At 34.4% G+C, this 24,931-nt stretch overlaps 1 long non-coding RNA gene across 1 annotated transcript; it reads left to right on the forward strand.

Moving 5' to 3' along the window:
- The first annotated feature begins 24,244 nt into the window (after positions 1-24,244).
- Positions 24,245-24,708, forward strand: LOC115882973. The gene is made up of 3 exons (XR_004050302.1): positions 24,245-24,404; positions 24,462-24,563; positions 24,617-24,708. It is a non-coding gene; the product is annotated as an uncharacterized LOC115882973 (long non-coding RNA).
- The last annotated feature ends 223 nt before the right edge of the window (positions 24,709-24,931 follow it).

Genomic DNA, 24,931 nt, shown 5'->3' on the forward strand with positions numbered 1-24,931 from the left:
CTTCGTAGCACAATTCTCAGTAAATGGAATGCATAACATACCTAATATTATTTCGAGTATATATATTGATTTAATTTGATTAATAATTATTGATTTAATTTTTTAAAGCAACAATGATCAGCTTCGGCAAAGTGCAATCTGCCTCTTCAAAAAAGCGATCCAGGCGGTGGCAATAACAGGACGCTATCGACAACAAAATGCAGTGTCTCGGGGAAACAGGACACTCACAAAAGGGGAATTTCATCGGGGAACATCTACTCCTAAAGAGATCAGACCAAATGACCCCTCCTTTATCACTATCACAAACCATTGGAGTGACCAATATGGACCAAGATATGTGGACAGAATCAGATACAATATTCTTTCAGGAACCAAGTATACAGACGGGTCAAAAACTGCTCACGGAACAGGAGCTGAAGTATCTGCGGAAAGACCAAGGACGAGCATATCCTTTTTCTTGGGAAATCTTCACCATTCTACAATGCTCGAAAGAAAACAATAGAAGAGCTTATTCAGATAAGTTCTTTATGGTAAAAATACTTTTCATTGAAACTTTGCAAAAAACGATAGATTTAAATGTTTAATAACCTAACCTAATAAACTAAAAAAACGGCGTCCAATTGCCTTGGAAATGAACATCGATGCCATTTCCCATATAATTTTATATATAAATTTATAATAATTTTATATATAAAATTATATATAATTTTATATAATAATTATTCTGGTTTCAGACCACTGATTTTGTGTTGATCGAACTTTGTAGTTTCACCTGTTGATGCAGTTCCGTCATTTTTTTGCCGATATAGGCTGTTTCATATTCACATGAAATTTTGTCGTTGCAGTTGTTCTGTTTGTGGTATTTTTATGTTTAGTTGGATGACACTACTGGATGTTGCTACTACTGTTGCTTAAAACACTACTGGGTGTCATACAGCCGGTAAACGAGCGCATTAAACAAGTTGCAAGAGAGATACCTTAGACAACTGTTAAGAATCAAATGGTACCACCATGTCTCAAACGTATCAGTCCTTGAAAAAGCAAGTTGCGAGAGCGCTGAAGTCATGATTACTAAATCTCGCTTAAGATGGGCTGGCCACGTATGCAGGATGCAAGAAAACCGCCTACCGAAATCTCTTCTTTACGGTGAACTTGTAGAGGGTAAGAGAAAACCGGGGGGACAACCAAAAGATACAAGGGTGTTTTCCATGAAAACTTAAAGGGGATAAGTATGCGGCATCAGTGGGAGGAAACAGCGCACAATAGAACGCAATGGAGGAGAATTGTAAACTCAGTAACAACGACAACCAAAAAGTAAAGAGGCAACAAAGTAATGATATTTTTGAATGCCCGAAGTGCGGAATAGAGATAACATCACGTATCGGGTTTTTCAGTCACAGAAAAGCTCATAAAAGGAAACGCCTTGCGTAACCATCTTTTGATGCGTGTCAAATACTCGTCAGCGAGTAATGGCAGTAAGTAAGTAAGAATGTTGTGCAAGCTATAAAAACTGTTTTGATTTTGTACTGTGTTGCTTTGTAGCCTTCATAGATTAAGAAATAAAGAAAATAAACTCTAGAAATAATATAATGCATCTACCTTTAAAACATCAGTTCTCAGCCTAACTTTTTCAGTTGCTGAATATTGCGCTCCAGTTTGGCTAAACAGGTGCCACGTAAAAATAATTGAAAGCAAAGTCAATGGGATATATATTGCACCACCCACTATCCGAAAACAGGAAAGACTAGTCAGAGAATATTACAAAATATTATCAAATCCCCATCTTCCACTCTACAACAAAATTTGTCAGATTCTTGTCTGCGGAGACTGAAGTCTAGATCCCCCATTGCTGTTTGCAGAACGACTTTTGGGAGAAATATTAAACAATATAAATGATAAATGAAGGCAGTACTGAGACTCTTCAAAATCAGATCAAGCAGCCTATGCCATCGATCCTACAACAGCTCTACCAGGGATGGACGAGTGAAAGGTACCCAATAGGGTAAGAACGTCTCATGGCATATGTCGTGATTCTTTTTATAAATGGGGACTGACTGATCACTGACTTATGCCTGAGGAGAACCACGCCAAAATGTTCGTCACAATGTAACTCAATGCCTTCTTACAGCATACATATGGAGGAGAAACGAGTGATGAAGCTACAGTACTTTTTGTTATGTGTTTTATATATAAATTTCTATTTTCATTTTTACAATTTGTGACAATCGGTTTATATGTTGTATTGTATGTGAATATGTACAATTTGATGGTTATAATTATATCTCTGAAAGCCATACGCTAAATAAATAAATAAATAAGAAATAATAAAAATTGGGCGGAAGTCAAAGAGGATATTTTATTTCATACAAAGTTTTATATTAAACTCTAAAATGCCTGATAAAAATCAACATTACAGAACATATTTTGGACCAGAGTACAATTGGGAGTTGGTTATTTTTTGTCCCCGCTCCAAAAACCGTCATCAATTCGATAGTGTTTTCGGCGTGACGGGCAATGACGCTCGAAAAAATAAATCATACAAAAGGAACAAATCCGCCAACAATGAGCCGAGAGGGGTTGCTTGGCCCGCACCCCAAGCTGTCTATTTAGCGGGGACCTAACAATGGGGTGCGGGGGTTAAAAATAAAATAAAGCGTGGCGGTCAGGCCGACGGGCTACGGTGCCGGTTTTAGGGGGGTATTAGGGTACAGTGGCGACGAAATATAATTTTGTTATTTAGTATAAGAAATCGATCATAATATATCTTGTCGGCCACACAAATCAACATTTCCTTTTATTAATTAATTAATTAATTAAAAAATTAATATAAATTACTAACGGAAGGAAACATGATTAAATCACTATTTAAATATTAATTAATTCCAAATTTGCCTATTATACAAGGAAAAACCAAAGGTTGTTGTTATACCGAAATTATAAAACATTCTGTGGAATGGTTTAGGTTAGGTTAGGTTAGGTTAGGTTGCTGGGGTTTGGGATCATATTTGATCCCTCACTCGGAGGCCTTGGGCCCATTGCGATACCCCTGTATTGTTTTACCAAACCTTCCTCTCATTCTTTCTTTGCGTTAAAGCACTTCCAGCTCTTTGCAAAGTTCCCGATGTCGCTGATGTTGGCTTCTGCTGCTTCCTCTAGTCCCTCCAAAAAACCTTGCCCTAAAGTTTTAATGCGTCGGTATTCCAGTGCCGGACAGTGGCACAGCAGGTGCTCTATGGTTTCTTCTTCCTCTCCGCATTCTCTGCAGTAGTCGTCGTCGGAAACTTTCCATCTTACGAGGTTTACCCCCGTGGAACAGTTTCCAGTGACGACACCTACAATTATGCGTACTAGGTCCTTTTTATGCTCTAGTAGCTGTTTTGTCTTTTTGCTATCTACCACTGGCCATAGTCTTCGAGCTGTAGCACAGTCCTCACGGTGTTGCCACGTCTCTTGCTGCTTGGCCTTGATGGCAGTTCCTATAGCCTCCTTCAGTGTGTTGATCGTCAAAAGTGGTGGGTCATCTGCCACGGCCTCTCCCCTGGCCCCGTCTTTGGCGAGTCTGTCTGCTTCCTGATTGCCCACCACATTGCTGTGGCCTGGCACCCAGCACAGAGTAGCCCCACCCCGACGCAGCCAGGACAGTGCTTCTCGGCATTCCATCACAGTTTTCGATCTCACTGATTGCATGGTGATGCTTCTTAATGCGGGCAAGCTGTCAGAGTATATCACTATATCCCCTATTGGTCTATCAGCAATTTTCTCTCGTATACAACTAGCCGCTTCCTTTATGGCGTAAACCTCTGCTTGTAGAACATTACAGCCATCCGATAGCCTCAAAGATCGTCGGATGTCTAGTTTCTCTGAGAAGATGCCCACACCTGTGCCCCCTGAATTTGCGGAAGCATCTGTGTAGACTGCTATCTCTTGAGTGTTCATTACTCGGTTGCTTTCCCATTCTTCTCTTGTCGGAATGCGAATTCTTATCTTTTCTCCAAAATCATGTTTGGTGAGCATATAGTCCGTTTTCTGGTCTAGCAGATGTGGACTCGGTTCACCATGATTTTCCCCTATCACTGGCAATATCCTCGAGTGACCGTAGTTGGTCTGGTTCCACAGATTGGATTCCCTTAATCTTAGGGCACCCTTAGCGGCCAGATCCTTTACGAGCCAGTCGATTGATTGCAAGTCCAGAATTGCTTCTAGCGCAGCTTGCGCTGTGTTGTTCCCTTGCTCCAGTTGTACCTAGAGCTGCTAATCGCTGTACTTTTGTGAGGCTTTTTCTATTAGTCTCTTTAAGTACCGCTTCCCACCATACTAGTGCTCCATAAGTGATGATTGGTCGAACTATAGCAGTGTACATCCAGTGTATAATGTACGGTTGCAGACCCCATCTCTTTCCAAATAGTTTTTACATGCATAGAATGCATTTATTCCCTTTATCATCCTTTCCTCCGTGTTCCTTTTCCAGGAAAGCTTCGAGTCCAGAATGATTCCTAAATATTTTGTCTCCTTAGCAAGTACAAGTGTCTTCCCTTCCAGCTTTGGTAGCGTGAACTTGGGTATCTTGTATTTTCTTGTAAACAGAATGAGCTCGGTTTTTGTCTGGGTTGATGCCCAAACCATTCCTTTTTGCCCATTCCGTTAACTTCTTCAGAGCAGATTCCATGATGTCACTGATCGTCTGCAAGTCTTTGCCAACGATCAATATTACCACGTCGTCTGCATATGCCTTTATCCTAATTCCCTTCATTGTCAGAGGTCAGGATCGGGTTCATTACAATCAGCCACAGCAGAGGTGATAATACCCCTCCTTGTGGCGTGCCTCTTGTTGCACACTTTTTTGGCTGAGCTGTTTCCCATCTCCGATGTGATAGTCCTGTTCTCTAGCATTTCTAACACCCAGTTGATGGTTAATTGCTCTACCTTTAGTTCCTCCATGGCTTTTTGATCGCCTCTGTCTTTACATTATTGAAAGCACCCTCTATGTCTAAGAAAGCCACTAATGTGTATTCCTTATCCCTGAGGGATTTTTCAATTGTACCTACTACCGAATGCAGAGCACTTTCGACTGACTTACCTTTAAGGTATGCGTGTTGCGCAGCACATTGCTTCTCAATATCTGTAGTCTCCTTAATATGTAGATCTATCAGCCTCTCTAGTGTTTTCAGTAGAAACGATGATAGGCTAATAGGTCTGAAGTCCTTGGGTAAAGAGTGGCTTGGTTTACCCGCCTTAGGTATGAAGACCACTTTTACCTCTCTCCACTTCTTTGGAATATGCCCCAAATATAGGCATTCCCGGAAGATCCTGGTTAGTAGGGTATTGATGCTCCTTGGAGCTTTTTGCAGCATGATTGGTGTTATTTCGTCCACTCCTGCCGACTTGTATGGGCTAAATGAACGAATTGCCCATGCTACCCTCTCCTCTGTGATGGTCCTGCTGATCTTCTCCCTCTTCTCTGCTTCGTCCCCTGATCCATTGTCGTCTCTCGGCTCTTGCCGATCGATTTCGTTTGGTTCAGGGTCCTTGCAGCCAGGAAGTGGGTCTCCATTAGAAGATTGAGGGTCTCGGCGTTGGATTCAGTCCACGAATCGTCTGGTCTCCTGATGTTGCTTGGTACCATCGGTTCTTTGGACAGTACCTTCCTCAGTCTGGCCGCCTCGTTGGTGTCCCTGATGGACTCACTGAATTCCCTTTACCGATACCCATTTAGCCTCTCTTATTTTCTTTTTATATTCGTTGAAACACTTTCTATAAACGTCCCAACTTTCTTCCGTTTTCTCCTTTTGTGCTTTATTGTATAACTTCTTTATTCCTGTCCTAGTCTGCCGTAACTCCGCGTTCCACCACGGTTTGGTGTTTTTACGGGGTCGGCTAACAGGGCATGAATTTTTTAAAAGCTCTAATAAGCACTTCTCCTAATTCTCAACCGTATTGTCTATATAGTCGCGATTCGATTTCTCCGGCATATGGGTTAGTTCCCCTTCGCTAGAATACCTATTCACGAGTTTTTCATATTTACTCCAGTCCGTCTTTCTAGGATTCCTATAGGGTTTAACAAGCGGGACTTCTCGTTTAATCCTAAAGAGTATTCTCCTATGGTCGGAGAAGGATCTCTCCAGATCAACCCTCCAATCCTCGACTATCAAACCCCGTCCCTCCGTGGTCAAGGTTAGATCTAAAACTTCCTGCCTAATTTTATTTGCAAACGTTGGCACGTTGCCTCTGTTGCATATAGTAAGGTTATTAGAAAGTATAAAATGTGGAATGGTTTAACAAAGTAAGGATTTTATAAACCACTTAATCATCAAAGTGTATTTTTCTCGATATTTTGTTTTTGGTTCATGACAATAACTTTATTTTTATTGGAGATATTCACTTTTGAAGAAGACGGTATTGATTATATTATTTTAGCATTAGCATTAAGCATGCCTTTGTTTTGGTCCTCATCAACGCATTTTTGAAATAGTGTTTATTGTTTTTCTAAGGTTACTATCATCTAAAAGTCATATAATTATTGTTTGTTGGCAGTTACTCTAGTAGAGATGGTTTTAATTCCAGAACTTGATCTCCACCATATTCAAATAAGGCTAAATTAGTCGATATAACTCGTGGATTGAAGACCATCTCTACCTAGAGCATAGTTTAAGATTGTGACTAGAGTAACTGCCAACCATATGACTTGTTAATGACAGTGACGCAGAGCTGCAATAAGTCAGTTTTAAAAAGATTTAAGTCTTAAGTCATTTCTAAAATCTTTCTAAAAAAAGACTTAAATATTTTCTAAAATGACTCAAATCTCATAACAGACTTAAATCTTTTGTAAAATAAAATCTCTTCTAAAAAGACTTAAATATTTTAAAAGACTATAGTTAGACTTAAGTCAGCTTTCGAAATATGACTTAAAATCAAATGGTTTAAGTCATTAAAACGATTTAAGTAAAAAAACACTATTTTATAGATGCGTTGATGAGGACCGATACAAAGACACGATTTCAGTGCCAAATTTATTTGTTATTAATTTTTATAGTCAAACATGACTTATCGAGAGAAGATGCATGTTGATGGTATACTGGTTTTTTAAATCAAACCTTCTTCTTTTGTATTCCTTTTTATGAGAGATGAGGAATTTAATTTTTAATTTGAAAAGACCCTAAAAATTGAAATAATTTAGGGAGAAATTGCTTAAAAAGTCGTAAAAATAGGCAACTAGAACAAAATATATTAAACTTTAAATTACATGAAAATTTTGATGTATTCAATTTTCGTGGCTGGTCAGTGTAGTATCAAACAGCATAATGATGAAACCGATGAGCGCAAATGATTGAAATACAAAAAAGATAAGAAATACGATAAAAGTACAATATGATCGAAAAAAAACGGCGTCAGCGAGGGCTATGAAATGAAGATTGCTGTCGTTTCATATGTAAAATTATATGGGAAATATCATCGATGTTCATTTCCAAGCCAACTGCACGCTGCACGACGTTTTTATTCGATCATACGGTATAATATGGTCGAATGTCCTCATGATAATTAATGGCATATGATGGTAATAATGATGATGAATGGAATGGACGAATATGGAATTTCATTGTAGTAAATTTCTGAAACATATAAGTGTCAGTTACCACTGGCTTCCATTTTGGAAGGTTGCTTGTTAACACAGTTTACAAAATTGGATATTAAAAATTAGATTATGCAAAATAGAGTTTAAATATGATAGAACAGACAAAATGATAACAGGTATTCGAGGCATATGGCAATTGATGTACGGTATTAAGGAAATCTTTATTTTGACAACTTTCACAGTTAAAGTGACATAATAAGCGTTTATGCGCTAATAGCGTTACCGTATGTCTCTATTTTCTTAGAGAAGAAGCTATGGGCAATAGCCCAGCTACGTCAAAACAAGGGTGTAGATCATAGAAGTTAAGCAACGGTAGAACATCTGGAAACTCTGCACATCCATCTGAAAACTCTGCACAACCAGAAGAGCAACTGTAATGGAACAACACCGCTGTGCTGTTTTTCCATTACAATTGCTCTTCTGGCTCACTTATTTTAAATGTTACGGGAAGGAATCCAGAATTACTACTTCAATATGTTACTTGCTCTTTTGTATATACATATAAGTATTAATTTAACTAAACCTATCAAATTACCTAACTGAAAACCAATAAAACCGAAAATACAGAAACAAAAATTTACTTTAAGAGTGAGTTGACAGATTGTCGGACTTCAAAAATCAATTAACGCTATTTTGTGGTCTAGTATCTCTCAACTAGACCAATGTAAATGTCCAAATAATGTCTACGCGAGTAGCGGAATTGTGACGGTTCTGGATTTTTCCATGTCTTTCTCATAGGAAGAGAAATCGACCTACGCCCCTGCTGGTGGATTTTGGCAAAGTAAAAAAAGGACAATAAAGAAGCCCTAACTACCCCCGACCGCTCTCGTGCGAAGGGGTTTTCGCTCCGTTCGATTAACCCGACTTTAATTGTCCTTTTAAGAAATACGCAGTGGTTTAACAACTATTAACTATTTATTTATGCATTACTTGAAGCGTACATGCAGTCACAAAATCTATCTGTCAACTCTCTATAGTAATGTGGTAATAGGAATGGTATAGAATATCGATACAAATAAATAATAAGGATTTTAGTGTATTCTTCTCAACAATAAGTTCATTTATAAATAATGGCTATAAGTTTGTGGCGTCTTTTTTCCTGGAAAGTAACTGGGTACCTCTATTTCGCCATTACAATAGAGATGTAATAAGGAAAAAAAATTGTAATTGCCACTATATTAAAATCCAAACGAAATCCAGCTTTTTTTAATGTCTATACCATTGTGGCAGGGGTTTTTCGCTACTAGAAAAGAAATCTACGAAATAAAAACGTGTTTTTTTTTGTAAAAACCACGGAAACCAGCTTGTCAGTGGTCTTTTTTTAGTAAAACAACCGAAAAAAGTACTTAACTAACCGAAAAAATAGTTAACGTTAACGTCGTCAGAAAGAAAGAAAAAACAAAAAAAGAAACTCTTTAAAATCTAAATATAACTATTCAGAGAACACTTTAGTTTATACAGACACGTGTCTATTATAAATCGTTGACGTTCTGTTAAAATTGCATTAAATGAAGTTAAACTTGAAATTAGCAATTAGTACCTGATTAAAGTTTCCTATTGATATAAAACCAAAAAGCTCAAATTTACTGCAGTATATGATTTTTTGTTTGATTCTAATTTTTACTTATATTATATTTAATTATTTTTAATCTTGTCAATATGAAAAACTTTATATTGGTAAAACATCTAAACCGTTAGATGTTCAAACTTCTTTAATTTGAACATAAAGATTATTTAAAATAGTGCGATTTTCGCAAATTTAAAATTTGTCAGCATTCATGGGACACAGGACACCGATGGTATCTAAACGAAAAATAAAAGGAGCAGTTTTAATCCAATTTAATATAAATAAATGTATTGCTCAGGCATCTGTAGAGGTTAGTAATGCATGTCTATCGCTCCTTTCATTATTTATTTATCTAGAGCACCGCATTTAAAAACTAAACAAAAGAACTAAAAATTGAATGCAAACAAAAAATAAAAAATCATATACAGAAACTTAAAGAAAAACATTAGAGAGTCTTGATCAGGTAGTAATTGTTAATTTATAGTTTGACTTCATGTAATGCCAACATAACATAGTCTGTGCAATGACAAAATCCTTGACAGTGATACATGTGTCTGTCATTTTAATTTCAAAGTAGTTTATTTTCTTTTACAAAGAAATAAGTTGGACAATATTTATATTTATTTTACAGTTGCACCATAGAATATAAAACTAATAATTTTGATCTCTGTAAAGATCCCTAATAACGATATCTCAAAATGAAACAGGTGTCTAACGTACATTTTTCGAACTACTAGTTAATTTATTCGCGTTTCCCCTTAATGCTGTGCATGCTACCGTAAAATACTGTCACATTAAATCAATCCCGGAGTGTCCGAAGGGTCTGAATAACTCTTATTTAAAGCCATTTAGCTATTAACACACGTCGGGAGGCCCTAATTTTCGAGAGCGCAAAGTGCGGCTGGAAAAAAAGACGCCATATGGACTAGCAGTTCCGGTAGGTAGTTGGAATTACGGTTTTTTGGCTGCGTATTAGAGGTTATTAGTGTCAATTTTTATAACAGATTAATGCGCTCTTTTAAAATGGGATATTAGTTATTAACAGGAGTGTGATATTGAAAGTGCTATTAGCTTATTATGTGCCTCCATTAAAAAAGTTAAGTAGATAGATTATAAAAATGTTAAATAGGCACATTAATACAGTTTGACAAGGTTTTATCTATTTATATTTTTCATCCTATCTCACTTTCTAATAATATTAGGTATTTTTTTCTTAATTTCTAGGACCTATTCCAATAAGATTTTCTAACAAAATTAGCTGGTCAAATTTTTTTTTCAAACTTCACAAAAGTATCAATTTTTGCGACGTGATTGAAAATATAAAATAATTATTTGTGCAACTAGTGCAAAAAGGACATATTTGTTGCACGACGTATGAGTTTAATCATGCTGAATATTAATTTTATTTTCATTTCTGCTCGTGGAGGTCTCGGGTTCCTGTTTTTCACTTAAAATTCTTTTCCGGAATGTTGCTGCGACGTGTCCAGTACTGGTACTTGGTTTTATCTGCCAGGATTAGACATATTTTTACAAAAATTTACAGATTTTTTCTCTTTAAAGTCGTCATTAATAATGTCAAGGTGTTTTTTGCACTAGTGCTAAAAAATAAGTTACTTTTTGCACTAGTGTAAAAAATTTGACTTTTAATATAATAGATAGTGTAAAAATAGCTACTTTTGCACGATCGTAGAAAAAAGTCGTTTTAACTGACATGAAGTGTCAAATTCAACGAGCGTAACCATAGTTTCTCGATATACAGGGTGTCCGGAAATTAATGCAACAAAATTTGGTCATAGATTCTTGAAAAAAAAGGTGACCCGTATTTTTTATTTTTGGCCATTGGCCCCCCTTTTCGGATTTACAGCCCAAAGTCTAAAGTTGTTTGTAACCTAATTGTGGTAGAATAAAATTTCATATGAATTTCGATCTGCCATTCAATGACATTTTGTCATTTTTTCGAAAACTGTGCGTTTTACGAAAAAATTCCGAGGAACAAAAAAATTCTAAATTCAATGGGCTTTCTAACAAGCTAATAATTTTTAAGAAATTTAAATACGCGACCGAAGTTTTGGGGCTCCAAAGGCAAGGGGGCCCACGAAAAAGTGTCTTATTAAAGCGTTAGTTAAGTGTCTTACCAAATTTAGTGATTTTCGTCCAACAGGGCCCTGAGATATTAAAAAAAAAACTCTCTTTAGGGGCGAAATTCAGGGTGCTGTAAATCCGAAAACGGGGGCCACTGGTCAAAAATAAAAAATACGGGTCACCTATATTTTTTTTTCAAGAATCTATGACCAAATTTTGTTGCATTAATTTGCGGACACCCTGTATAATTACATACAAAGTATTACAAAGGTATTACTTTTAAATATTTTTATATTATTTGGAAGGTTGAAATTGTTTAAAAAATTATTTGTGGCGTTTGAAAAAAATAGCATGTTTTATTCGGAGTAAAAATTACTTTTTGTAGCACGTCAAACGTGCAACGTGAGAAACGTGAAGAGTGTCATTTTTACTCCTAATAAAACTATATACAGGGTGGCGCACCTCATTCGCCTCGTTTGATTATACGAAAACGGAAAGATGTAGAAACAAAATATTTTATGGGTATATGTGGGGAAATTTAAAATAATGTAAAATTATTTTAAAATATACAGGGTGTTTTATAACTAAGATCCATACCAAGGTTATATTTTTTCTTATGGAACACCAAGTATTTTATTTCATTTTTGGATTCTTGGGCCCAAAAAAAGGCATTTATTATAAGGGTTAAATATGTTTAAAATCTTTAGTTTTTGAGATAATTAAAGATATTTAAATTGCTACAATAGAATCGACTATTAAGACCCTGTACATTACTTTTCAGAATTAATTCTTTTAGAGTTTAAAGGTAGAGAAATAAACTTTACTGAAAAATGGTATTGGTTCCTTAAATTTATACAGGGCTATCAAAAGTTGCTGATCTATTTTAAGGATATATTTTCTAGTGGCAATTTTCTAGTGACAGTTAGTAACTATTTTCAAAGTCGACATTAGTTTATGGACATTATTATTTATAATTTATAACAGTTTACTTAAATTTACCTACAATAGTTTAATAAGTAAGTATTCATTATTTTATCAAGAAAAATAAAGCAGTATCTGCTGGCGGAACGAATAGATATGTTACTAGTGATATTATTTTGTGAGGAAAATTGCTTCTTGGCCTCAAAGATATCCAAATAGGAATCTTCCTGATAAGCGTTTCTTTGAAAAACTTCTTGTCCTATTTCGCAGAGCTGGTAGTGTGGTTTATAAAAAACCTATTAGGCAGAAACCTGTCGTTAGAAGTGAATAAAATGAATTTACCGTAATTGGCTGTTTTATAGAAAATTCATATATCTACAAGTCATCGTAAAATAATTCAAAGAACTACTTCTTCATTTTTCTTGATAGAATAATATACACATATTTAAAAAATATTATTTATTAAACTATTGTAGGTAAATTAAATAAAAGTCAACTGGTATAAATTTAAATAAGTCCATAAACTAATTTCGATTTTGAAAATAGCTACAAACTGTCACTAGAAACTTGCCATGACAACACTAGCCATCTTGATTACGATTTTATTGAAAAATCGCTTTTTATTCAAAATCTGAGCCAGATAGGTATAGGAAACCCTAATATAGTTTGAAAGAGCATTTAAATCTGCTTCCACTTATTTAAAAAAATACATAATGTTGCATTTGAAATAACGTAAGTTTTTATGTAAAATAAATATTTAAAATAGACCAGCAATTTTTGATACCCCTGTATACATTTAAGGAAGGAATATCACTTTTCTGTAAATTTTATTTCTCTACCTTTAAACTCAATAAAGAACTAATTCTGAAAAGTAATGTACAGGGTGTTAATAATCTATTCTATTGTAGCAATTTAAATATCTTTAAATATCTCAAAAACCAAAGATTTTAAACATATTTAACCCTTATAATAAATACCTTTATTTCGGCCGAAGAATCCAAAAATTAAATAAAATACCGGGTGTTCCATAAGAAAAAATATAACTTTGGTATGGATCTTAGTTCTGAAACACCCTGTACATTTCAAAATAATTTTAAATTGTGCACATTACCTCCCCACATATACCCATGAAATATTTTGTTTCTACATCTTTCCGTTTTCGTATAATCAACGGAGGCGAATGAGGTGCGCCACCCTGTATACTATTAACGAACTGAGGATGAAAAGTAGTCTCTCTTGAAAAAAATTCAAAGGTTTCCGCCACTAGAGGTAAATCTATAAAATAATTAATTAATTAATTTGAAAAAAATATATTCTACATTGAATTAGAAGTGGGTATGAAAAAAAACTCTTATATAATTTTTATTTCATTTTACAAAAAAGAACTCTAGAAAAGGTTAATAAAATAATATTATTGCTATACAGGCTTTATATTATATTTGACAATTACACTTAAGTGTTTGGAACCTTTGGTATTAGCAAAATAAAACTCTAATTTAATACAATACACCAAAACACTTTACTTTTGCACTGGACGCGCGTTTTGCTAACCATGTTAGCATCATCAGCACATGATTAAGATTAAGATTATACAGAGTGTCTTAAATAAGTGCTAATATTTTCAGGTCTGGGGGATCTCGATAAAAGAAACATGTTTTCTCTTTAACGTTTTTTAAATAAGTTCAAAATATCCGAGATATTTTAATTTGAAAATTTAAAAAAATAATTATTCTTTACACATATTTTGAGGACCATTCAGCTTTTTCTGGGGTTTATTTTTTGTAAATTTAATTTACTACCTATGTTGCCATAATATCAAGATATTATGTTTTTTATCTAAAAATTAAAAAAAAATGTAATAAAATATTTGCAATTATTTCAGGGCTGGTAGATCTAAATAACAGAAACATATTTTTTTACCGTTTTTGAATTAACTCCAAAATAAAGGAGTTATTTTAATTTGAAAATTTAAAAAATAAATAATGTTTGCTCATATTTTGAGAACCATTGGGCTTTTTCTGGGTTTTCTTTTTAGTAAATTTAATCTACTACCTATGTTGCCATAATATCAAAAATACTAATATACTAAATTGGTATAAAATGTCAAATTTTCCAAAGAAAAATTTCTCAAAAAAAACTCATATCTAGACGTGTTTCTGGGATCGAAATATACAATGTCTAAAAATATTTGCACTTATTCAAGACTCACCCTGTATAGATCATCTGCTGATGATGCTAACATGGTTAGTAAAACGCGCGTCCAGTGCAAAAGTGTTTTGGTTGTGGTGAATTAGTGTTTTTTTATATTTATGAGAATAAAATGGGAGAATATTCTTATCTAGCTATTTATATTTATTTATAAATGACAATGGTACTTGAAGCATTGTTTCTCAATCTGTTAGTTTTTTCTATTAATTTCACAAAAAGTGCTCCTCCGAAAGATCGTAAAGCGAACGCAATCTCGCATTCCCGTCCTCTCCAAGCGGTCCAGAAGCGTCCTCCACGCCGTCCGAAGAAAAACAAGAAGAAGAAAAGGAAAAAGCGCTGTCCGGATTCCTCTCGGTATCGGTAAGCCACGACGACGACGGCGCTGGACCCCAAGCCAATGGGGCTCCGGTCGCGGACGCGCCATTGGAGCGCGACGTCCTCGCGACACTCCCAGAAGGAGGTTTTCGTCCGGCGGACGATTTTCTCGTTTTTTTTCCTGTCTTTTTGTCCTTTTTATTTGCGGAAATTGAAGCTAGAAGGCCGGCCAGGAGATAGACAGTCGGCATTTAATTGACTCTATCGTTTTTATTGCCTTAATACGTAACTTATCTTAGATCACTCAATTCGAATGAAATTGTTCAGTAAAAAAGAAACTTAATTATTATCTGACTTATCTATGATGTAAAAGTGAATACACAAATTCACCTTAAGAGTCCATTTAACTAGTCCGAAAAAGTACCAAAATAAGCGTTCGGCATTTAACGTTTTATGTAAAACTGGCTAGGTATTTTTACACAAATGAAGAAGGAAATAAAGATAAATGATTATACTAAATATATCCGTATTGTAAAACATTTTTAGACAACTTCTTTATTTTTAAGATTTTGATGGCCAAACATCAACAAAATATTCATTGTTTGGACTAAATTTTCTCGAAAATACAGACATAATTTAAAATTCCGGTTCAATACGGAAATAGATTGAAGTTTTGTGATTCCAGTGAATATATAATTTATATGGTTCTGTAACAAATTACTCGCTATTTTATATCAAATGCTGAAGCTCTGCAAACATTAATCAAGCCTTAATCAAAGCACGCGTGTTTGGAATTTTGGTGTGACAACACTACAGGATTAGGCTAAGCCTTAGGCAGATTTCTGAAATACAATATACAGGGTGGTCCGAATTGTATTCCGGAAACTTCGGCAGCATATTTTGCAGATAAAAATAAGTAAAAAAGTTCGTATAAATGTATGTCCTAAAATGCTTAGTTTCGGAGATACAGGGTGTAGAAGTTCCATTTTTATTTTAATTTTTTCCAAATAATTTCTGAAGTAGCGTCAATATTTGAATAAAAATTGGTGTCTGGGAGTTTTTTGACATGAGAAATTTGATTTTGATGTCAATATGACTCCTACCTTTGAATAAGAAGACTAAGGAAGGAGCATAATGCTATCCATGTATTCATGCATAGTGGGCGGAAAAGGCACCATAAAAGCTCTCTAGGGTGGGGATTCTTGACAGTTCTGTTTGACGATTCATTTGACACATTTGAATTTGATTTGAAATTTTGTGGATTTGTTAGTCTTTACGGAGCTGATTTTATGTTATTTATTATTTATTCTATTACTGATAGTTGTATAAAGGTAGTAAATCTAGATGGAAATTGTGGCAGAACTTAAATTAACAGTGACACTATCGCGATTTATCGAAAAAGACTCTAAAATAGTTGGTTGTGTAGCGTGCGGTAGATCTCGGCAAAAATTGAGTGAAATAATGGAACAACTTTTCGCTAGTAAGTGACTATATAATATACATACGTTTAGTAAACCGATCATTTATAAAATTCACTTAAATTAACTAAATTATATATTTTTCTTGCATTTTAGCTTTTATTTATTACTTGTCAAAGATTAGATGTCAAAGAATTTAGATACGTTAATTTGACTTACCTGCTTCAGTAGCGTATCGGATGTTTGTGTTAATAAATACTTATTATAACTTATCTATTTTTATTAGAATTATATATTTTTATAACAATTTTAATAACTACCAACATTTATTCACAACGTAAAATAAAACAACAAATTATTGAGTCTACCCCACGTCTACCCTACATCATAGTTTTACATTTTTTAAATAAAATTAGAACGACACTGATAAACCGGAATTTAAGTCGGCCATATTTGAGGCCCATCGCGGTGTACCTAAGATTTTTGATATGCTCCTTCCTTAGTCTTCTTATTCAAAGACTCCTACTTGTAGAGGGCGCCACCTACATATTTTTTAACTGGTTCGAAGAGTAATAACTTTTCGTCCGTACCTGTATAAAACTACTGAGTAAAAAAATATACATTTACAACGTTTTTTACGTAAAAAATGTCTCTTAGTAAAAATCGCTACGAGTAATGGTTCTCGAGATATTTGGAATCAAAATTATCAAAACCTGTCTTCTTTGTCATAAATTAAGCATGTTGACTAAATAGTTATTAGGCTGAAATCATAAATTTGAAATGTTTTTGTGCTAAAAGTTCCTTATCATCATTTTTTCTCAGAAAAATTTAAGATTAATTTAAAAAAAAAAAGTTCCGAAATTTATCACTTCAGTCAAATATCTCTCTATCAACGTACTTATTTTTTGTCCATAATGACATGTATTGACTATTTCCATTCTAAATATCTTGTGGACGGTTGTTCGTAGCGACTTTTACCAAGACATTTTTTAATTAAAAAATCAGGGAAATGTATATTTTTTCACTCATTAGTTTTATACAGGTACGGAGGAAAAGTTATTACTCTCCAAAACAGTTAAAACATATGTAGGTGGCGCCCTCTACAAATAGGAGTCATATTGACATCAAAATCAAATTTCTCATGTCAAAAAACTCCCAGACGCCAATTTTCATCCGAATATTGACGTTACTTCAGAAATTATTTGGAAAAAATCCAAATAAAAATGAAACTTCTACACCCTGTATTTCCGAAACTAAGCATTTTAGGATATACATTTATAGGATTTTTTTTACTTATTTTTATCTACAGAACATGCTGCCGAAGTTTCCGGAATACAGTTCGGACCACCTTGTATATTTCTTTCGGCCATGCACACGCACACACCCGCTTTACCCGGCCCCTGAGAACGACCCGAAAGTACAGCGTAATAGACTATTAAGTAGGTATTCATTTAGTTAGCCATCGCAGCGTCAAAAGCAAATACTTCTATGATATAGGCTGAGTTTCCTTAGGTAACACGTGATTGGATATGTCCTGTCAAGAGATCTGTTGTTCTTTGTGGATCCTGGATCGTTTACTTATTAGTTCTCTATTTATCATTCGGATTTACTGCTTTTGACGAAGCTTAGTGAATCTTTTAAGTGAGCAAAATGGGCTTCTGGCATTGGTCTGTTTTAACAAATTTTAAACATTACATTTACACATATCTAGTATTAATTCCAAAAGACCAACTGTACCAAATTATGCTAACGACCTACCATTAGCTCCGGCAATACATTTTCAATACTTTCGCTAATTGTATTGATGACACGACCGTCGCGACCCCTGCACCCCCATTTCTCCGGGGGTGTATTTAGCGGTCCCGAGAGGTCGGAGGGTGACGGGCCGTGGGGCCCAAACGACCATCCATCATATTTCCGGAACGGCCACACCCTCCTCTTTTTTCTTTGGCAACTGCCGCCGTCGATGCCGGCTAGTGACCGTGGTGTATTAGAACGTGTGAAAATAAGAAAAAGGGGATACGATGGAAATAATAAGGTAACCATATGACCGCTTTTTGGGGATATTTTTTGATACATTTGCTGATGACATAGTGCTAATAGCCAATAGTCCTGAAGAACTACAAACATAAATTAACGAACTAAATACAGCCAGCAATAAAATGGGTCTCAAAATGAATTTAGCAAAAACTAAAGTAATGTACAACACGAACTAGTGGAATAAAAAGACATTCTAGTAAATAACACAACACTAGAAATAGTGGAAGAATATATATATTTGGGGCAACTAATACACAGCTCGGGATCTCTTCTACCAGAAATTAACAGAAGATTTAAGTACCTACTGGAGTACTTATGGAAGAAACTCAATCATATTCAAATTTTTAGAATGCCACTTTATCTAAAGAAGAGAACATTCGACCAATGTGTACTACCAGTCACAACCTATGCATGCGAAACCTAGACTCTTTAAACGGACATGATAAGGAAACTGCAGGTCGCACAACGGTTAATGGAACAAAATTATGCTGGGAATAACCAAGAGAGACCGTAAAAGAATAGAGTGGATACGACAAAAGACCCAGGTAATAGATTAATCCACAGAATCAAATCACTTAAGTGGTAATGGGCAGGATACCTGGCAAGAAGGACAGACAACAGATGGACCACAAAAATTACAGCATGGTACCCACGAGGAATCAAGAGACTTAGAGGAATACCAAACTTGAGATGGGACCATGACATAAGGAAATTCGCAGGGATAACTTGGGCCCGCATTGCCAATAATAGACAACAATGGGCCCAACTACAAAGAGAATATCTAAATATGTGTGGGAGGCTACACCATAATTGGAAATGGTTGAATAAGCAGAAAACGATAATGGTGATTGATACATAATTGCTTTACTTCTATAGGATTTGAAATCAAACTTATCGGAGATATTAGTCTTAGCTATACCCAGAACTAATAATTCTAGTTAAATTTTGTTTTTTAGCAAAATGATAGCAACACAAAAATTACATTCCTTTTTTTTACACCCTGTATATCATAGAAAACTAAATCTCATACAAAATTTAGAAAAATTAGATCAATCTACGAAAAACGATCTTTAATATGCTAAAAAAATCAACAAAATTGGTTCATTTTTTTCAAAGTTGCAACTCGTTGAAAATGAGTAAAAAATTCGCTGTGGTATTTAATTTGACGGGCAGTTTATTTCAAATGGCTCGATTTTCCTTATTCAATATTAATTAGCGCTGGTCAATATTCTTGCGATGAATATAATCAGATTAAATAATTTAGAAAAACAGAGTCTGACTTGAAATAATTTTAAATAATAATTAAATAGTTTTGTTGTTGTTAAGGTACCCAAAACAAAAAAAAAGTATAAAGTGTGACGTATCATTGTACTCAGGAGACTGAGTTCTTTCAAAACCTAAAAAAAATGCTGGTCCGTATTTAAAAAATGAAGTTGGCCTCTGTATCTCACAAATTATCAGTTAATTTGAAAATCGAAAAATACTCTCAGATAGCTCTAATAAAGTGGCTATGAGAATGTGCTATTAGTTTTTTTGATTTTGTAAAAAGTAACGGAAGGAAAAAATAAAATTGATTTGGTTTGGCAGCAATCCTTGAAATTTTTAATACTTTTTTGATGGCATTTTCGTGAACTTCTCAAGGCGCAACTTTGTCCCATATTAACCATCTTCGTATCTATCACGGTTTCCGAGATACCAATGCTCCTACCCCGAATTTGTAGCACCCTGAATAAGTTTTAGGAAATATTGAAATAACTGACTTTCAAAATTAATTCTTATTTCAATAACTTCACTAATACCCCATTTATTTCTGCATAATCCCCACCGTCTAAAAGGTTTCCTAAAATATCATGAATATTGGAAAAATCGAAATGATAAAAATGTGTTCATCCAAAGCAGTGATAACAAAATTTGAATGTTTTTGCAATATCTGAATATGTAATTTTATACTTATAGCAATGTTCAACCATCCTGTATAATATTTTTCATAAACAGCGATTTTTGTTAGCAAATATTTTCACTAAAAATAAATTTTGCGATCATTATCTTATCAGTGAAAAGAATAACATTCATAGTAGTTCTGTACATTATGGAGCTAAACGGTACGTACATAATTGAAAGCCATTATGGATATTGTTAAACAAGGTATGTACTTTAAATTTATTTCTAAACAAGTTCGTGATTGTTTAGTTTTTATTTATTTTTTAAGATGATTTCTAAATGGGTATAAAAATTTTTTCAAATTTCAAAAAGGCATTTAAAAAAAACATATCAAAATATATCGTATTTATTGAATATTTGTGTTGTCATATTCATACACTTTTAATTTTTGTATAGTTCACCTGCGTCTGCTTGCGACGAACTTTATTTTATAATACTTTTCAGATGGAGTAAAATTGATAAGCAATGCCTATCTGGTTAATACTTGGCTTGATCATAAGGACAAGAACTCAAAATTATTTGTATTTCAAAAAATGTGTTCTTTATTAGATATTGATGAACCTTCCAGTCAAATGAGACACCACTTGTGCCTGAAAAAGTCCACTATGTTGGAGCGAAACGTCGCATAAAAAAGTTTCCATCTTTCAATTTATTATAAAACCTCATACCCAAGAAAAGGAAAAAATAATTTATGGATATGGTCTATTAAAGGGGTAACTATTAACATCCGAACCCCTCATACCAACAAAAAGAACAGTAACAACGCGAAAAAGTAACATATTAGAAAATAAAGTACAGAAATATCTTATATGTGAGGATACTTCATCTACCTGTGATTTAGATACTATAAATTTGGATTGGTCTTCGAGAAAAACAAACCTATTGAACGTTTCATCAGTGCAATAAAGAAGGTTTGAAAATGGCATGTCTTGATGTTGGAGACATATTTTTTAATGCTAAACTTATGGCGTTGATTTATCCCTCGCCACTTTATTTGTTCCTAGAATGACTAATCTTTCAATCAAAATTCTTCCACGGACGACTGTAATTGAAAATTATAAACGCATCAGGTGCTTTGTCTCACACGGCACCGCGACGATCTGCCCCGCATTGTTCTTGAAATTATCTCGTCAACTCCACCGGAGAGTCGACAGCTTCGCAGGGGCTGGAAGTGCGGTAAACCCCCGATTTGCGTATGAAAGCCGTCTCGGCCGCATTGTCCCGTTTGACACCGTCATTTCTCGCCTGACTGATCGCCATCCGCGATCTTATCGTGGCGTGGAGGTGACGGCCCACGATTACGTCTAAATCATGGATAGCGGAGAGAAATTCTGTTTGCGGTGGTGTGAAATAGGGGATGGATGGGTGCATAAGGGCCGTCGTGTTTTTCATTGTTGAGGATAGTCTGTATCTAATTTTTAAAAATGTAATTTTTTCTACTCAAACTATCTATTTCAGCAAAATGTTATGTTACCATTGAATGAAACAGTGTCAAAAGCCAAAAATAATTTTCTCTAAGTTTAGGGTTTCCATAAAAGCTTTTGGAAATTCCGGACAATACAAGTGAACTCAGAAAACCGGACAATATCCGAATAAATTAACTCTAAAATCCAGACAAAATCCGAAAGTCGCGTGCGTCGCAAAAAAGAAACTATAATTTTTTTTCAAACGTCACAAAAATATTAATTTTTGCGACGTGATTGGCAATATAGAAAAGTCATTTTAACGCCTAGGCGTAAAAGTGAAGCACTTTTACGCTTAAGCGTAAAAGTACGAAAATATACTATTAAACTGACATAAAGTCTCAAATTCAATGAACGTACCCATAGTTTCTCGATATTTAATTACGTATTCCATATTACATACAAGGTATGACTTTTATCTCTTTTTATATTGTTTGGAACGTTTGAAATTGTGGTGTTTGAAAAAAAATAGCACGTTCTATTCGGAGGAAAAATGACCTTTTGTGCCTCGGCTGTTTGTCGTATGTCAAACGTAATACGTAAATAAGTGCAAATATATATTTTCACAGATGGTAGATTTCGATAAATGAAACATATTTTCTCTTTACCCTTTATCAAATAAGTTCAAAATAACCGAGTTATTTTGCTTTGAAAATTTCCAAAAAATAGTTATTTTTGTATCTAGTGCGCGAAGTGCCTATTTTGGTGATTGATACTTGAATTTTTAACGAGGCGTAGCCTAGTTGAAAAATTAGTCGAGATCACCAAAGTAGTTCGCGCACGAGTTGCAAACAACATTTTTTCTACAAACATTAAAATCGGGATATCCCTAAAAATTATTATTATTATATTATTGTTTCGAAAAAAATGCGTGAGCTTGGCATGTATGTAGGTATGTTTTTTTATTACTGAACATCGTCATCGATTTCCTTTTAGGTTGTTTTAATACTTGGTATCTCTGGTGTTTGTCGCCGCGGGCCGTGGGGAACTTACTAAAATGACGGTCGATAACATAGAAAGATTCAATTTTGATTGTTAAAGTACCCGATACAAAAACAAACATAGACCGAGTCTTTACAGTGTCAAATTTGAATAAAATTATATTGAGATTTATCGAAAACACGCAGCTCTTCCTCCAAGAAATGCTACCAGTCGCAGATTATTTCTAAAATATCAAAATAAAAGATGTATTAACCAAGAGGACGGCATAAATTCTATTGGTAAGATGTCTAGCATGATAGCAAAACACTTGAAGCTGTCATTATGAGGCCTACACTGGGCACTGTTTCCGGAGAACTTCAGTCACACTCCTTTTTAATGCAGGGGGTGATATATTTAGTTTGAAGCGTCACGGAGGATGGATATCTTCGACAGTGAGATACGTCGATGATTCTATCAACAATAAAATTCAAATATCAAATAAAATTTTAGAGTATCAAATATCGGGATCAAGTACCTCTACATCAAAATTGGATAGTGTCTCAAGTCCCAAAACCCCCATATCTAAAGCAAAATCAGAACTATCTAGTTTGGGATTAAATATTGGTTCGTGTACTGGTTGTACTATTAACGTTAATATTGTAAATAATAACTAGAATATGCATTAGTGTTAAGTTTGATATTTGTTATTTGTTTATTCTTGAATATTTCCAAATAAATAATTAGTTATGATTTAGTTCTTCATTTTCCAAAAATCAAAATTCCAAAATCCCATATAATTTACATGCAGTGTGCGAAATAGGCATTTCGCGCATTACTTTGCGCACCGTGTCATGGTAACGTAGGAAAATTAAAAAAAGTGTCACTTCGCACATTGCTATCAATTCGTGAACCTTGCCATTTTTTAACGTTTGTAGAAAATAGTATATTGTGCAACTAGTACGAAAAGTTGTCGATTGCACCATACATTACTTTCCCGTTTGCACCCGCCAATCAAAATCCGTTTAATTTCCAGTGCCCGATTTCGACCGAAAAGAGCCTTCGTGTAACATTGTATTTGAAAAGGTCCGCGCCGTTTTCGATCAGCTGACTGGGAAATTTTACCGTTCAAGTTGGTTAATTCGTTTAATTTAATATTTAATCCATATTTAATCGTTTGCTAGCCTTTCTGGGTGTTTGAACGATTTTATATATAGGGTCACTACTATTTTCCCGTCAATTTGTGTTTCATTCAAAGATATTAGTCTTGTTTTTATATATTATTATACTTATTCAAGGATATTAGTGTGGTTTAATATCTTTTTAATAACTAATTTGTTGTGATTTTGGTGCTATTCATCTTTATTTTATCATATTATAAGTGTAGGTACATAGTTTGTGAATTTATCTTGGAATTAGAATTTATCACTGAGCAAAAAAGTACCTATATTGCCTTAAGGGATTAATTAAATATGGATTCGCCAAGGTATGTTATTTGTGCAGTTAGGGTTAGGATTAGTACATTTATTGTATTTTGTAGCATTAACAAATTAACTTGCCCTTATGCAAAATGGTGTTTGCCAATACATTCACAAAGAATAGACATGTAAGTAAGTTCCATCCAGAAGAAGAAACAACAACAACAAGGAAGAAGCACATCAAATGTCCTATATGTCCAAATGAAGAGAATTTCTCGTTCCATAATTGTTTAATTAAACATTTAAGTACCATACATAATCTGAATATTCAACAATCTGTTTTTTATTTTAGAAATCTTGAAGAGTTTACAGCTTGGATGTCGCTGGATAATAAAGAAGTAAACTATGCTCGTCATGATAGACAAAAACATGCTAGTGGAGAAGAGACTATATTATATAACTGTAACAGAAGCAATTCTAAAGGTTGTAGACTTATTTATGTTATACAAATATTTCATTGTTAATAAAATTCATTCTTAGGATTTGTTAGTTCATGCAGCAAACGTAATATGAAAACTGGAGGTAGTATTCGTATAAATGGGACCTGCCCTTCACGAATTTTAGTGAAAATAACTACAGATGGTAATCATGATATTTTTTGTGTCTAATACCTACCTAATGATTAAAAAATACAGGTCAAATTCAAGCCAAATTTTTTGAAACATGTGGGCCATACAGATGAGTTGAGAACAAAGCAATTGTCGAAGGTGGAACAAAGTATTATTGTGAGACAATTATCAGCAGGGGTATCAAATGACAGAATAATTCTAGATGCGAGAAAAAACATTCAAAATAATAAAGTTGAGAGGATAAATTTAGTAACAAGAGGAGATTTGACATATTTGATTCGCAAGTACAACATTGATAAGAAGATAGACAATGATGATATGACAGCTCCAGCCCTAAAAATTGAAGAATGGAATAAACAAGGAAATAACCATGTATTTTTA

This window comes from Sitophilus oryzae, unplaced genomic scaffold (assembly GCF_002938485.1).
Source record: "Sitophilus oryzae breed Bouriz unplaced genomic scaffold, Soryzae_2.0 scaffold_111_pilon_pilon, whole genome shotgun sequence".
In the NCBI taxonomy this organism is placed as follows: Eukaryota; Metazoa; Arthropoda; class Insecta; order Coleoptera; family Curculionidae; genus Sitophilus; species Sitophilus oryzae.